The sequence below is a fragment of the Pseudophryne corroboree genome, unplaced genomic scaffold, assembly GCF_028390025.1.
Source record: "Pseudophryne corroboree isolate aPseCor3 unplaced genomic scaffold, aPseCor3.hap2 scaffold_576, whole genome shotgun sequence".
Classification (NCBI taxonomy): Eukaryota; Metazoa; Chordata; class Amphibia; order Anura; family Myobatrachidae; genus Pseudophryne; species Pseudophryne corroboree.
This window is the reverse complement of record NW_026970175.1, coordinates 90,641-104,836: the sequence shown is the minus strand read 5'-3', so window position 1 is coordinate 104,836 and position 14,196 is coordinate 90,641. Positions and strand designations below refer to the sequence as shown.

Genomic DNA, 14,196 nt, shown 5'->3' with positions numbered 1-14,196 from the left:
GCAAACTACAGGTAGTGCTGCAGGGCCCACACCCTTTTACTTGCCTTACAGAGCAGCTCTGGAGCTGTTACAGTGCCCAGCTGCTGCAAGAAATCAGCTTGAATGCTTCATGGGATGGGGCATGGCCAACATGAGCCCCACACCAAAGGAGGGTGGGGGTGTTTAATGCGATCTAGGGGTCATCCAAGCACCGCAAAAGGCCGCCATGCCCTGCACGCCCCTTTTCTCTTTTCATATGCAGATGAGGGTTGAAGCCAACTTTGACCCACTGCTTGGATAACATCACCATATGCAAATCCATCTGCTGCAGGCCTTCCCCCAGGAATGCTTGCACTAGTTGTTGCATTTGGTTTGTTGTTTGGGGGTGCTTCAGTATTAGGCAGCCTTCTGCCCTCCCATGTTCATCTGAAAATATGTGTTCTCCCTGCAGTTGTTGTCCCCATATGAGAGTTCCCTTGTGCTGCCTCAGTTGAATCTCCTTTACTTGACAGAGATGTGCCTGAGCAGCGGCCCTCCCCAGCCCTATCCCAAATCATACTTATTTTGCATAGGAGACACCATGGTCATGAAAATTGTTCACCCAGGGTGAGGTTCATTCATTGCATTCTGGGTATGCTGACCCCTGTGATTTACCCAAATGTGGGAAACTCGCCTGCATTATTTGTGGTAGTTGGGGACTGTGTTTGTGTTTTCCGCTGGTCAGCTCTGGTAAAAGTCAGATTTCTTTGTCTCAGATCTTCCTCTAGCCTTGTTCTTCTTTCGAGAGTTCCATTGTGCTGCCTCAGTTGGATCTCCTTCACTTGACAGGGGGGTGCCCGAGCAGCGACCCTCCCCAGCTCTAGCCCAACTCCTACTTACCTGCCAGGTGAGATACTATGATCTTGAAGGTGCTTCTCCCAGGGCAAGGCTCAACCATTGCACTCTGGGTGTGCTGCCCCTGCGATTTCCCCAAATATGGGAAACTTGACTGCATAATTTGTGTTTCCCCTGGTCGGCTCTCGTATAATTCAGATCTCTTTGTCTCAGGTCTCTCTCCAGCCTAGTTTGCTGTCTGTTTCCACTTCTCTTTTCTTGAGCCGCTCCCTGCTATGCCCTTGCGCACTATCCTGACTTCTCCCGTCTGCTTACTTTGTGCCTTCCAACGCACAATGCGAACTACAGGTAGTGCTGCAGGGCCCACACCCTTTTATTTGCCTTACAGAGCAGCTCTGGAGCTGTTACAGTGCCCAGCTGCTGCAAGAAATCAGCTTGAATGCTTCAGGGGCTGGGGCATAGCCAACATGAGCCCCACACCGAAGGAGGGTGGAGGTGTTTAATGCGAACTAGGGGTCATCCAAGCGCCGCAAAAGGCCGCCATGCCCTGCATAACCCTTTTCTCTTTTCATATGCAGATGAGGGTTCCAGCCAACTTTGGCCCACTGCTTGGATGACATCACCGTATGCAAATTCGTCTCCTGCAGACCTTCCCCCAGGAATGCTTGTACTAGTTATTGCATATGGTTTGATATTTGATGGTGCTTCAGTATTAGGCAGCCTTCCGCTCTCCCATGTTCATCTGAAAAAATGTGGTCTCCCTGCAGTTGTTGTCCCCAGACGAGAGTTCCCTTGTGCTTCCTCAGTTGAATCTCCTTAACTTGACGGGGGAGGGGCTTGCCCGAGCAGCCACCCTCCCCAGCCCTATCCCAACTCATACTTATTTTGCATATGAGATCTCTATATCATGAAGATTGTTATCACAGGGTGAAGTTCATCCATTATATTTTAAAATAGGAAGGTTCAAATTACATATTTGAATTGCATCTATGTGCTGGATTCAAATGTCCCCCCCCCTTCCTTTCTCAATTGTGCCCGTCAGCAGCTATTCTAAGGTTGCTGCCAATGGGTGTGACACATTAATTTCTTCTGTGGGGTACACTGGACTCCACAAGGATTCACATTGGGGTGTAGAGTAGGATCTTGATCTGAGGCACCAACCGGCTCAAAGCTTTTGACTGTTCCCAAGATGCTCAGCGCATTCTCCTCTATAACCCCGCTTCCATGAACAGGGAGCTCAGTTTGTAGTTGGTGCCTTCAGTAGCAGGCCACTTAACAGGGGCCTGCCTCAGGCAGCCTATTCTTAGCTATTAATTTTGACAAGAAAATAAGAACTTTTTTTATGAGAATCTACAAGGGCTGCAGCAGGCTAGGTCTAATAGACATCTTTACTGCAGCTTCATCACTCCCAGCGGCGCTGTATACTCCCGTGCCCTGGTTGCTGGGTCACTGCAGCGGAGGCTCCGGTTTCTTCCTAAGGTCAGTCACACACGCACCGCCCTTCCGGATCACGAGGCCGCTGATGAAGGGGAGCGTGGCCGTAGGGGGTGGACCGTGTGCGCACTGGCGTGGACACTGATTACTGGGCAGCCGCTCCACGAGCCACCAGGTACAGTTAAGGAGCACAGGTCTGGGGTTTTTTCTCCCATATTAAACCAATTTTGTACTGCCCGCAGCGCATTGTGATAGGTAATAGGGCCTGATTCAGGTTGGATTGCAATCACAGTAAGCGATCCAACTGCAAAAATTGCTAAGAGCATACGCATGTGCCTGCATTTTCTGCGGCACCCCGCAGAGAATGCGATCGCCTCTGCCTGTCAATCGGGGCAGGGGGGGAGAGGGGGGTCAGCAACACTCCATTTCCAAGTCAGGGATGGAGCGGTGCGGGGGCAAGGCTTCAAAATGGGGTCTGCAACGGAGGAGACACAGGGGGCGTGGTCACAGCGGCTGTATGACATCACATTCAGCCGCTGTGATCACAAAAATGGTGGCGGCTTCCTGCGCGCACATACAGTCTGCACCAGCAGGAGGCTACACCATTTTTTATGATCACGCTGAACTGCAGTGCGACTGCAATTACAGATTGGTCAAGAAGGGAGGCGTCATGCTGGGTGGCCATGTCCTGTCACTGTGCAGGAGCCAGTACCGCTCACACACTAGTCCCCGGGTGCAGCCCCCAACCCCCGGGACACCCGGAGCAACAAAATGTAGATTCAGGCCACCAGGCCACGCCCCTACCTATGAAACCATGCCTCCTTTTTACCATTGCGCTGCTTATCTGCGCGCACTGCATTACAATCTCCTTCGCCACCTCTCTGGGTGTCACCAGTGATAGTGACACCTCTGCCATGCTTGTAGCAGCTGGTCCTAAGATCTACGCCTCAAGCCCTGAGTGTTTGCCCTTGTGACTTGTTGATCATCATAGCGAAGCAGATGCTTACAGAAAACTGCAGGGGCTTAGATTGAAAATAAAAAAATATATGGGTATAAGGTAGAGAGGAGCGGGTTCGGTTCTCCGAGAACCAAATTCCCCACGAACTCCACGTGGTTTACACTGGTCCGAGGCAGGCTCGGTTGTTCCCGCCTGACTCGGAAAACCTGAACAAGGGAAAATGTCATCATCCCGCTGTCGGATTCTCGCGAGATTCGGATTTCATATAAAGAGCTGCGCGTTGCCGCCATTTTTACTCGTGCATTGAAGAGGGAGCGGAGAGGACGTGGCTATGTTCTCTCAGTGGAAATCTCAATATCAGTGCTCAGTATCAGTGGTTACTTATTGCTGCTCAGTAATACTAGTAGTGTGTCTCTCCTGCTCAGTGTCAGTTCTCAGTAGTATCCTCATCAGTGCTCAGTATCACTGCTCATTGTCTTGTGCTGCATTGTGGTGCTCAGCATACTACAGTACATTACTAATAGTCCAGTGCTGCATCTTGCTGCTCAGTGTCAGTTCTAGTATCCTCATCAGTGCTCACTATCACTGCTCATTACATTGTGGTGTTCTGTATACTACAGTAACATAGTAATATAGTAACATATAGTAATATAGTTTTTGAGGTTGAAAAGAGGCAAATTGCCCATCGTGTTCAACCTGTTTTAAGTTGTGATGATTCTACATACTTGCTGAATAATGTTTTATGACTAGTTAACTACTACAACTCATGTTACCCCCGGATTAACCATGTTGATATTTTAAGTATTATAACCTTGGATAGCTTTTTCATTCAGAAATGTATCCATTCCTTTTTTAAATCCAATTACAGAGTCCGCCATTACCACCTTCCCTGGCAGGGAATTCCACATCCTGATTGCCCTAACAGTGAAGATCATAATATCTCACCTGGCAGGTAAGTAGGAGTTGGGCTAGAGCTGTGGAGGATTGCTGCTTGGGCACCCCCTGTCAAGTGAAGGAGATCCAACTGAGGCAGCACAAGGGAACTCTCGAAAGAAGAACAAGGCTAGAGGAAGATCTGAGACAAAGAAATCTGACTTTTACCAGAGCTGACCAGAGGAAAGCACAAACACAGTCCCCCACTACCACAAATAATGCAGTCGAGTTTCCCACATTTGGGGAAATCACAGGGGTCAGCATACCCAGAATGCAATGAATGAACCTCACCCTGGGAGAACAATCTTCATGACCAAGGTATCTCCTATGCAAAATAAGTATGATTTGGGATAGGGCTGGGGAGGGCCGCTGCTCAGGCACATCTCTGTCAAGTAAAGGAGATTCAACTGAGGCAGCACAAGGGAACTCTCATCTGGGGACAACAACTGCAGGGAGAACACATATTTTCAGATGAACATGGGAGGGCAGAAGGCTGCCTAAAACTGAAGCACCCCCAAACAACGAACCAAATGCAACTACTAGTGCAAGCATTCCTGGGGGAAGGCCTGCAGCAGATGGATTTGCATATGGTGATGTCATCCAAGCAGTGGGTCAAAGTTGGCTTCAACCCTCGTCTGCATATGAAAAGAAAAAAGGGGTGTGCAGGGCATGGCGGCCTTTTGCGGCGCTTGGATGACCCCTAGTTCGCATTAAACACCTCTACCCTCCTTCGGTGTGGGGCTCATGTTGGCTATGCCCCAGCCCCTGAAGCATTCAAGCTGATTTCTTGCAGCAGCTGGGCACTGTAACAGCTCCAGAGCTGCTCTGTAAAGCAAGTAAAAGGGTGTGGGCCCTGCAGCACTACCTGTAGTTTGCATTGTGCGTTGGAAGGCACAAAGTAAGCAGATGGGAGAAGTCAGGATAGTGCACAAGGGTATAGAAGGGAGGGGCTCAAGAAAAAAGAAGTGGAAACAGACAGCAAACTAGGCTGGAGAGAGACCTGAGACAAAGAGATCTGAATTATATGAGAGCCGACCAGGGGAAACACAAATTATGCAGTCAAGTTTCCCACATTTGGGGAAATCGCAGGGGCAGCACAGCCAGAGTGCAATGGGTGAGCCTTGCAGTGGGAGAAGCATCTTCATGATCATAGTATCTCACCTGGCAGGTAAGTAGGAGTTGGGCTAGAGCTGGGGAGGGTCGCTGCTCGGGCACCCCCCTGTCAAGTGAAGGAGATCCAACTGAGGCAGCACAAGGGAACTCTCGAAAGAAGAACAAGGCTAGAGGAAGATCTGAGACAAAGAAATCTGACTTTTACCAGAGCTGACCAGAGGAAAGCACAAACACAGTCCCCCACTACCACAAATAATGCAGTTGAGTTTCCCACATTTGGGGAAATCACAGGGGTCAGCATACCCAGAATGCAATGAATTAACCTAACCCTGGGAGAACAATCTTCATGACCATGGTATCTCCTATGCAAAATAAGTATGATTTGGGATAGGGCTGGGGAGGGCCGCTGCTCAGGCACATCTCTGTCAAGTAAAGGAGATTCAACTGAGGCAGCACAAGGGAACTCTCATCTGGGGACAACAACTGCAGGGAGAACACATATTTTCAGATGAACATGGGAGGGCAGAAGGCTGCCTAATACTGAAGCACCCCCAAACAACAAACCAAATGCAACAACTAGTGCAAGCATTCCTGGGGGAAGGCCTGCAGCAGATGGATTTGAATATGGTGATGTCATCCAAGCAGTGGGTCAAAGTTGGCTTCAACCCTCGTCTGCATATGAAAAGAATAAAGGGGTGTGCAGGGCATGGCGGCCTTTTGCGGCGCTTGGATGACCCCTAGTTCGCATTAAACACCTCCACCCTCCTTCGGTGTGGGGCTCATGTTGGCTATGCCCCAGCCCCTGAAGCATTCAAGCTGATTTCTTGCAGCAGCTGGGCACTGTAACAGCTCCAGAGCTGCTCTGTAAAGCAAGTAAAAGGGTGTGGGCCCTGCAGCACTACCTGTAGTTTGTATTGTGCGTTGGAAGGCACAAAGTAAGCAGACGGGAGAAGTCAGGATAGTGCACAAGGGTATAGAAGGGAGGGGCTCAAGAAAAAAGAAGTGGAAACAGACAGCAAACTAGGCTGGAGAGAGACCTGAGACAAAGAGATCTGAATTATATGAGAGCCGACCAGGGGAAACACAAATTATGCAGTCAAGTTTCCCACATTTGGGGAAATCGCAGGGGCAGCACACCCAGAGTGCAATGGGTGAGCCTTGCCCTGGGAGAAGCATCTTCATGATCATAGTATCTCACCTGGCAGGTAAGTAGGAGTTGGGCTAGAGCTGGGGAGGGTCGCTGCTCGGGCACCCCCCTGTCAAGTGAAGGAGATCCAACTGAGGCAGCACAAGGGAACTCTCGAAAGAAGAACAAGGCTAGAGGAAGATCTGAGACAAAGAAATCTGACTTTTACCAGAGCTGACCAGAGGAAAGCACAAACACAGTCCCCCACTACCACAAATAATGCAGTTGAGTTTCCCACATTTGGGGAAATCACAGGGGTCAGCATACCCAGAATGCAATGAATTAACCTAACCCTGGGAGAACAATCTTCATGACCATGGTATCTCCTATGCAAAATAAGTATGATTTGGGATAGGGCTGGGGAGGGCCGCTGCTCAGGCACATCTCTGTCAAGTAAAGGAGATTCAACTGAGGCAGCACAAGGGAACTCTCATCTGGGGACAACAACTGCAGGGAGAACACATATTTTCAGATGAACATGGGAGGGCAGAAGGCTGCCTAATACTGAAGCACCCCCAAACAACAAACCAAATGCAACAACTAGTGCAAGCATTCCTGGGGGAAGGCCTGCCGCAGATGGATTTGCATATGGTGATGTCATCCAAGCAGTGGGTCAAAGTTGGTTCAAACACCTTTGCAAAGTTCTATAAGTTTGATACCCTGGCTGAGGAGGACCTCCTGTTTGCTCAATCGGTGCTGCAAAGTCATCCGCACTCTCCTGCCCGTTTGGGAGCTTTGGTATAATCCCCATGGTCCTTACGGAGTCCCCAGCATCCTCTAGGACGTAAGAGAAAATAAGATTTTAAACCTACCGGTAAATCTTTTTCTCGTAGTCCGTAGAGGATGCTGGGTGCCCGTCCCAAGTGCGGTCTACTTCTGCAAGACTTGTATATAGTTATTGCTTACATAAGGGTTATATGTTAGTTTTCATCGGTCTTGGACTGATGCTATGTTGTTTTCATACTGTTAACTGGGTAGTATATCACAAGTTATACGGTGTGATTGGTGTGGCTGGTATGAATCTTGACCTTGGATTAACAAAAATCCTTTCCTCGTACTGTCCGTCTCCTCTGGGCACAGTTTCTCTAACTGAGGTATGGAGGAGGGGCATAGAGGGAGGAGCCAGTGCACACCCAGATCTAAAGTCTTTCTTAAAGTGCCCATGTCTTCTGCGGAGCCCGTCTATCCCCCATGGTCCTTACGGAGTCCCCATCATCCTCTACGGACTACGAGAAAAAAAAATTAACGGTAGGTTTAAAATGTTATTTTTTTCTCTGCAACCCACTGCTAAATTGTGCTTCCTAGCTGTTTTTTATAAAATCACTTAATTAAATCTAACTCTGATTACATCAGAGAAGGCCAGGTACCCTACACCATAAGAGGGGGTTTGAAATTTTGACTTGTCTACTTAAAGATCACCAAAATCTGATGACAAGGTCAATTACATCCCTGGGTGGGATTGAACCACCAACCTTTTGGTTAATAGCCCATGTAAGTGCAAGAAATCCTGAAGCACTCACTCATCATGGGAAAGTACCAATGTGTTTCTTACAAAAATTCTCCAGATTATTGACTTTTTAAAGTTTTTCTAGGAAACGTTCTAGATGAATGCTTATTAGCCTTTGTCAGTATTGACTTTCGCAAGGTGTCTCTGTGGCGCAATCGGTTAGCATGTTTGGCTATTAACCAAAAGGTTGGTGGTTCAATCCCACCCAGGGATGTAATTGACCTTGTAATCAGATTTTGGTGATCTTTAAGTAGACAAGTCAAAATTTCAGAAACCTCCCTTATGGTGTAGGGTACCTGGCCTTCTCTGATGTAATCAGAGTTAGATTTGATTAAGTGATTTTATAAAAAAACAGCTAGGAAGCACAATTTAGCAGTGAGTTGCAGAGAAAAAAAAATTATGCTGGCAGAAAAGTCCAATTGAGTGATTAAACAGCTCTTAATTTTCTGATTTTATGTTTATGCTAACAAATTTGCTCTCTGAAAAGTGTCCACAAAGCCAAGTCTCTGATTAACACCTTTGTAGGAATGGTTTTTCACCTATTACTGAATTAAACTTGCTTCATTGGAAAGGCATCAAAGATGCATCCTCATTTCAATGTCTACTGAAATAATACAGGTTGACACCAGGAAACGTCACTGCATCCTTGCTGCTTCCTCATGGGGAAGTCTGTTTAATGTGAAAACAAGGTGATATCTAATCAGCACACAGGTAAGGAATTAAGAAAATCTTTCTTTATGGGTGAAGATGTTTCTCACAAATTGTTGTCCCAATGCATCATTGAAATTCAAGATGGAAGATGATTTTCATATATCACTTGTACATTTTGCATTGCTCTTCTGGTGACAATGTAGTTTGTTTTTGTCAATTACCATTTCAGTAATAGGGTAAAGAAAATTAAGTGGATTTTTTAAAGAAAACAATGCTGTCAATATACTATTAAAACAAATTAAAATGATAAAAGTTATTGTACTTTAAGTAAAAATAAAAGTGCCAAAATATCAATCCCAGTTTTTGATTACTTTAATTATAAAAAAAAAAATGCACATAGCAGAGGATAGTTTCGATCAATCGACCTCTGGGTTATGGGCCCAGCATGCTTCCATTGCACTACTCTGCTGCTCATGGAAGTGTCAGAGATCCTGAAGACTAAATTGATTAAAGGCCTTAAAGTACTGGACTATAAGGAAAGACTTACTAGGCTGAATATTTATACACTAGAAAAGAGGTGCCTAAGAGGAGATATTATTAATATCTTCAAATATGTAAAGATACATAACAAAGAGTTATCAGAGGAATTATTTATTAAAAGAACACGTGGTCACTCGCTGCGACTGGAGGAAAGTTCAGAACGCAATGGAGGAAAGGTTTCTTCACTGTTAGGGCAATCAGGATGTGGAATTCCCTGCCAGGGAAGGTGGTAATGGCGGACTCTGTAATTGGATTTAAAAAAGGAATGGATACATTTCTGAATGAAAAAGCTATCCAAGGTTATAATACTTAAAATATCAACATGGTTAATCCGGGGGTAACATGAGTTATAGTAGCTAACTAGTCATAAAACATTATTCAGCAAGTATGTAGAATCATCACAACTTAAAACAGGTTGAACACGATGGGCAATTTGCCTCTATTCAACCTCAAAAACTATGTTACTATATTACTATGTTATTGTAGTATACAGAACACCACAATGCAATGAGCAGTGATAGTGAGCACTGATGAGGATACTAGAACTGACACTGAGCAGCAAGATGCAGCACTGGACTATTAGTAATGTACTGTATTATGCTGAGCAACACAATGCAGCACAAGACAATGAACAGTGATACTGAGCACTGATGAGGATACTACTGAGAACTGACACTGAGCAGGAGAGACACACTACTAGTATTACTGAGCAGCAATAAGTAACCACTGATACTGAGCACTGATATTGAGATTTCCACTGAGAGAACATAGCCACGTCCTCTCCGCTCTCTCTTCAATGCACGAGTAAAAATGGCAGCAACGCGCAGCTCTTTATATGGAATCCGAATCTCGCGAGAATCCGACAGCGGGATGATGACATTTTCCCTTGTTCAGGTTTTCCGAGTCAGGCGGGAACAACCGAGCCTGCCTCGGACCAGTGTAAACCACGTGGAGTTCGTGGGGAATTCGGTTCTCGGAGAACCGAACCCGCTCCTCTCTACCTTATACCCTATCAATTTTTTTATTTTCAATCTAAGCCCCTGCAGTTTTCTGTAAGCATCTGCTTCGCTATGATGATCAACAAGTCACAAGGGCAAACACTCAGGGTTTGAGGCGTAGATCTTAGGACCAGCTGCTACAAGCATGGCAGAGGTGTCACTATCACTGGTGACACCCAGAGAGGTGGCGAGGGAGATTGTAATGCAGTGCGCGCAGATAAGCAGTGCAATGGTAAAAAGGAGGCATGGTTTCATAGGTAGGGGCGTGGCCTGGTGGCCTGAATCTACATTTTGTTGCTCCGGGTGTCCCGGGGGTTGGGGGCTGCACCCGGGGACTAGTGTGTGAGCGGTGCTGGCTCCTGCAAAGTGACAGGGCATGGCCACCCAGCATGACGCCTCCCTTCTTGACCATGCTGTAATTGCAGTCGCACTGCAGTTCAGCGTGATCATAAAAAATGGTGTAGGCTCCTGCTGGTGCAGACTGTATGTGCGCGCAGGAAGCCGCCACCATTTTTGTGATCACAGCGGCTGAATGTGATGTCATACAGTCGCTGTGACCACGCCCCCTGTGTCTCCTCCGTTGCAGACCCCATTTTGAAGCCTTGCCCCCGCACCGCTCCATCCCTGACTTGGAAATGGAGTGTTGCTGACCCACCTCTCCCCCCCTTCCCCGCCCCGATTGACAGGCAGAGGCGATCACATTCTCTGCGGGGTGCCGCAGAAAATGCAGGCACATGCGTATGCTCTTAGCAATTTTTGCAGTTGGATCGCTTATTGTGATTGCAATCCAACCTGAATCAGGCCCTATTACCTATCACAATGCGCTGCGGGCAGTACAAAATTGGGTTAATATAGGAGAAAAACCCCCAGACCTGTGCTCCTTAACTGTACCTGGTGGCTAGTGGAGCGGCTGCCCAGTAATCAGTGTCCACCGCAGTGCGCACACGGCCCACCCCCTACGGCCTCGCTCCCCTTCAGCAGCGGCCTCGTGATCCGGAAGGGTGGTGTGTGTGTGACTGACCTTAGGATGAAACCGGAGCCTCCGCTGCAGTGACCCAGCAACCAGGGCACGGGAGTATACAGCGCCGCTGGGAGTGATGAAGCTGCAGTAAAGATGTCTATTAGACCTAGCCTGCTGCAGCCCTTGTAGATTCTCATAAAACAAGTTCTTCTTTTCTTGTCAAAATTAATAGCTAAGAATAGGCTGCCTGAGGCAGGCCCCTGTTAATTGGCCTGCTACTGAAGGCACCAACTACAAACTGAGCTCCCTGTTCATGGAAGCGGGGTTATAGAGGAGAATGCACTGAGCTTCTTGGGAACAGTCAAAAGCTTTGAGCCGGTTGGTGCCTCAGATCAAGATCCTACTCTACACCCCAATGTGAATCCTTGTGGAGTCCAGTGTACCCCACAGAAGAAATTAATGTGTCACACCCATTGGCAGCAACCTTAGAATAGCTGCTGACGGGCACAATTGAGAAAGGAAGGGGGGGGGGACATTTGAATCCAGCACATAGATGCAATTCAAATATGTAATTCGTACCTTCCTATTTTAAAATATAATGGATGAACCTCACCCTGTGAGAACAATCTTCATGATCAAGAGATCTCATATGCAAAATAAATATGAGTTGGGATAGGGCTGGGGAGGGCTGCTCGGGCAGCACCTCCCCCGTCAAGTTAAGGAGATTCAACTGAGGAAGCACAAGAGAACTCTCGTCTGGGGACAACAACTGCAGGGAGACCACATCTTTTCAGATGAACATGGGAGGGCGGAAGGCTGCCTAATACTGAAGCGCCATATGCAACAACTAGTACAAGCATTCCTGGGGGAAGGTCTGCAGCAGACGGATTTGCATACGGTGATGTTATCCAAGCAGTGGGCCAAAGTTGACTGGAACCCTCATCTGCATATGAAAAGAGAAAAGGGGCATGCAGGGCATGGCGGCCTTTTGCAGTGCTTGGATGACCCCTAGTTCACATTAAACACCCCCACCCTCCTTTGGTGTGGGGCTCATGTTGGCCATGCCCCATCCCCTGAAGCATTCAAGCTGATTTCTTGCAGCAGCTGGGCACTGTAACAGCTCCAGAGCTGTTCTGTAAGGCAAGTAAAAGGGTGTGGGCCCTGCAGCACCACCTGTAGTTCGCATTGTGCGTTGGAAGGCACAAAGTAAGCAGACGGGAGGAGAAGTCAGGATAGTGCGCAAGGGCATTCTTTTCTCTTAGTCCGTAGAGGATGCTGGGGTCACATTAAGAACCATGGGGTATAGACGGGATCCGCAAGAGACATGGGCACTTTAAGACTTTCAAAGGGTGTGAACTGGCTCCTCCCTCTATGCCCCTCCTCCAGACTCCAGTTATAGGAACTGTGCCCAGGGAGACGGACATTTCGAGGAAAGGATTTATTGTTAAACTAAGGTGAGCATCTTACCAGCTCACACCTTAAACATGCCGCAGAACGTGGCATTCAACAGAACACAAGCCAACGGCATGAACAATTGCAGCAAAAAGCTGACCAGAACCATAACACAACATGTGTATAACCACAAGTAATAACTGCAGACACAGTATGGACTGGGACGGGTGCCCAGCATCCTCTACAGACTAAGAGAAAAGGATTTACCGGTAGGTATTAAAATCCTATTTTCTCATACGACCTAGAGGATGCTGGGGTCACATTAAGAACCATGGGGTTATACCAAAGCTCCTGAACGGGTGGGAGAGTGCGTACGACTCTGCAGCACCGAATGACCCAACTTAAGGTTATCATCAGCCAAGGTATCAAACTTGTAAAACTTAGCAAAAGTGTTTACTAAATAGCTGCTCGGCAAAGTTGCAATGCCGAGACTCCCCGACCAGCTGCCAAGGATGAACCCACCTTTCTAGTAGAATGGGTCTTCACCTACTTCAGTAACGGCAATCCTGCCGTGGAACGAGCATGCTGAATCTTACCACAGATCCAGCGCATAATGGTCTGCATGGAAGCAGGACACCAAATCCTGTTGGGAGCATACAGGACAAACAGAGCCTCTGTTTTCCTAATCTGAACCGTTCTGGTGACATACATTTTCAAAGTTCTGACCACAGCCAGAGACTTTGACTCAACGAAGGTGTCAGTGGCCAAAGGCACCATGTGGAAAGATGAACCACCTTCGGCAGAAATTGTTGACGTGTCCTCAATTCTGCTCTATCTTCATGAAAGATCAAATAAAGGCTCTTGTGATACTGCATGGTTTGTACTGTTTTCCATGTGCTCCCAGACCTTTAAGCAAGTAGCATGGTCAAGAAAGTTCTGTTTGAAAAGAAACAACATTTACTGTCATTGTTATGCAAATAAACTTACATTAAAGCTAACAAGAAAGCACACTCGTTCTGTCTTTAAACTGATAAAAGAAACCCCAATAATATGGGGCATGCAAAAATTGAGATAAAACTCAGTTTTGCTCCTCTCCACGGAAATCTTTAATAAAAGGCGAAATATTTGTTAGTTCTGAAGAGAAACCAGAGCATGACCAAGATTCCACCTGTCGCCTGAGTGCCATGCCAGCAGTTCTCATTCAGCTGAAAGTGAGCACCCAATTTGAATGAAAGAAAGCAGATTTCTCACCAGGCTTCCCCTTGCTATAAACATGGTTTGTACTCTTTTTCCATGTGCTCCCAGATCTTTCAAGCAATTAGTGTGGTCAAGAAAGTTCTGTTTGAAAAGAAACAAACATTTACTGTCATTTCTATGCAAATGAGCTTACATTAAAGCACACTCGTTCTATCTTTAAACCGATAAAATAAAACCCCAATAAGATGGGGCATGCAAAAATTGAGATAAAACTCAGTTTTGCTCCTCTCCACGGAAATCTTTAGTAAAAGGCGAAAGATTTGTTCGTTCTGAAGAGAAACCAGAACATGACCAAGATTCCACCTGTCGCCTGAGTGCCATGCCAGCAGTCCTCATTCAGCTCAAAGTGAGCACCCAATTTGAAAGAAAGAAAGCAGATTTCTCACCAGGCTTCCCCTTGCTATAAACATGGTTTGTACTCTTTTCCATGTGCTCCCAATGAAGCATGTTTAA

The 14,196-nt window shown here is 47.0% G+C and overlaps 8 non-coding genes and 2 pseudogenes across 8 annotated transcripts; 3 read left to right on the top strand and 7 right to left on the bottom strand.

The window, feature by feature from the left end:
- Positions 1-534: 534 nt before the first annotated feature.
- Positions 535-698, top strand: LOC135033743 (U1 spliceosomal RNA). The gene has a single exon (XR_010229082.1). It is a non-coding gene; the product is annotated as a U1 spliceosomal RNA (small nuclear RNA).
- A 152-nt stretch (positions 699-850) lies between these two features.
- LOC135033836 (U1 spliceosomal RNA) lies at positions 851-1,013 on the top strand. Its single transcript, XR_010229164.1, has one exon. It is a non-coding gene; the product is annotated as a U1 spliceosomal RNA (small nuclear RNA).
- A 3,303-nt stretch (positions 1,014-4,316) lies between these two features.
- On the bottom strand, positions 4,317-4,480 carry LOC135033934 (U1 spliceosomal RNA). The gene has a single exon (XR_010229250.1). It is a non-coding gene; the product is annotated as a U1 spliceosomal RNA (small nuclear RNA).
- Positions 4,481-5,172: 692 nt separating this feature from the next.
- LOC135033864 (U1 spliceosomal RNA) lies at positions 5,173-5,314 on the bottom strand (annotated as a pseudogene).
- Positions 5,315-5,466: 152 nt separating this feature from the next.
- LOC135033889 (U1 spliceosomal RNA) lies at positions 5,467-5,630 on the bottom strand. Its single transcript, XR_010229206.1, has one exon. It is a non-coding gene; the product is annotated as a U1 spliceosomal RNA (small nuclear RNA).
- Positions 5,631-6,322: 692 nt separating this feature from the next.
- On the bottom strand, positions 6,323-6,464 carry LOC135033784 (U1 spliceosomal RNA; annotated as a pseudogene).
- Positions 6,465-6,616: 152 nt separating this feature from the next.
- Positions 6,617-6,780, bottom strand: LOC135033877 (U1 spliceosomal RNA). The gene has a single exon (XR_010229195.1). It is a non-coding gene; the product is annotated as a U1 spliceosomal RNA (small nuclear RNA).
- Positions 6,781-8,084: 1,304 nt separating this feature from the next.
- Positions 8,085-8,158, top strand: TRNAN-AUU (transfer RNA asparagine (anticodon AUU)). The gene has a single exon. It is a non-coding gene; the product is annotated as a tRNA-Asn (tRNA).
- Positions 8,159-13,524: 5,366 nt separating this feature from the next.
- LOC135033905 (U5 spliceosomal RNA) lies at positions 13,525-13,640 on the bottom strand. Its single transcript, XR_010229221.1, has one exon. It is a non-coding gene; the product is annotated as a U5 spliceosomal RNA (small nuclear RNA).
- A 276-nt stretch (positions 13,641-13,916) lies between these two features.
- On the bottom strand, positions 13,917-14,032 carry LOC135033876 (U5 spliceosomal RNA). Its single transcript, XR_010229194.1, has one exon. It is a non-coding gene; the product is annotated as a U5 spliceosomal RNA (small nuclear RNA).
- Between the last annotated feature and the right edge of the window lie 164 nt (positions 14,033-14,196).